The sequence below is a fragment of the Suncus etruscus genome, chromosome X (assembly GCF_024139225.1).
Source record: "Suncus etruscus isolate mSunEtr1 chromosome X, mSunEtr1.pri.cur, whole genome shotgun sequence".
Lineage (NCBI taxonomy): Eukaryota > Metazoa > Chordata > Mammalia > Eulipotyphla > Soricidae > Suncus > Suncus etruscus.
The window spans coordinates 112,983,146-112,984,916 of record NC_064868.1 but is presented as its reverse complement, the minus strand read 5'-3'; positions in this window follow the sequence as shown (position 1 = coordinate 112,984,916).

Sequence of the window (1,771 nt, the reverse complement as noted above, 5' to 3'; positions counted from 1 at the left end):
GGCACATAAATGGTACTAAAATGTTCTGAGAGAAAGCAAATGTTACTTAAATTTGCACACAAAAATCCCAAAACCATTTGATTACTGTCTAGGGGCTTTTTTACAATATGATTTCCCATATATTTAATTCTTTAAACCATGACCATATTCACAAAGTTCCTTGTGATACACATTAATATCCTTGGTAGCAAATAATAAAAAAATTGTAAAAGCGTTTTAATCATGCTTAATCTACATACAGAGGGTAGAAGTTTACTTATTCTCCTTGCCTCAGTTTACAGGCAGAATACACCAGCAATCCATGTTACACAAATTATATCACTTAAAATTATACCTGTAATTTGAACAAAAATTAATGTTGAATACGAGGAAGAATGCCCACTATTTTGGGCAGACTTCAGACTTTAAAGTATTTATAATCAACAATCACCAATTTTTCAAAAAAATTTAAATGGGACCTTACTAATTTTTCTTAAATTCCTGATTTCTTCCTTTAAAACCTTTATCTTTTAAATGTTTACAAGATCTCATTATTACCCCCATTTTCACTGAATAGCATGAGAACACTATAACATGTTTTAAAACATTCAAATTCCTTTTATTCCAAGCATTAGCTAAGACAAATTAATAATAATCATCCAGTTTTATTATACAGTTTCTTTCCTAGTACACATTCCCAATCCCTTTTGCACATTCTTAAACTTTCTGCATTCACGTACTTTCCACTTTCCTTTCTTCTTTTTTTGTTTGCTTGGTTTTTTTGGGGGAGGGTCGCACCCAGCAACGATCAGGGGTTACTCCTGGCCCTTTGCTCAGAAATCACTCCTGCCAGGCTCAGGGGACCATATGGGATACAGGGATTTGAACCACCATGCTTCAGCATGCAAGGCAAACATCCTACCTTCATGCTATCTATCTAGCCCCTCCTCTTTCCTTTCTAACCTTTTCTCCATTCACCCTCTGAGGGTGGTCTTGCTGGCAAAGACCGCCACATGTTCCCAGCTCGGAGCCTTTGTTGGTTAATGCTCCAGCCTCTCCTGAAGACCAGCATCCCAAGTTAGCAGCCTAGAACCCAGCACGAAGGCCCTGGGAACAAAGCTGTAAATTATCTGCAGTCAATTTGGAACCACATTGCTAAATATTCTTGCACCTAGTGGGACCAAATTTTTCTTATGGTATTTATTAAGAATCTTTTACCCAGTTCTGTTGATTCCTTTTTCAGATATTCACAACCTAGAACCATCAAGATATTCACATTAAAGCTATTTTAAGACCAACGTTAATTTTGGTGAGATAAATTACATGGAATTGAGTTACTTTGATGATATCAAGCACTCACAGAATTAACAATATTGTCTAAAAAGGCCAACCACAATTATGTTAAACATTTCCCACCCAATAATACATTCTAAGGAACCTCTAAGTCAGAGAAATTTTCTCCAGTAGAAATTTAAAGGATCAATTTTTTCTTTCTGGACTCCTGGCCATTAACTAAACAAAGACTTTCTCCCTTATCCATATTACTCCTTTGACATGTAAAGGACCCACCCAGATCACTCTGCCTACCCCCACCCCCCAGCCAGGTGAGTCTGGGATTATAGACAATAGCCCCTGGGGGCTGAGTAAATTCCTCTTTTCAGATAAACTTCAGTAGAAAATTCAAAATGACCATTTTTTTTCTCTTCTCTACAGCCAAAAAGCGGCCAGGCAATAGCTTCTACGAAGTTTTGGCTGGGCTCAGAACACTCCACATGCCAGGATTTCGTGGGCT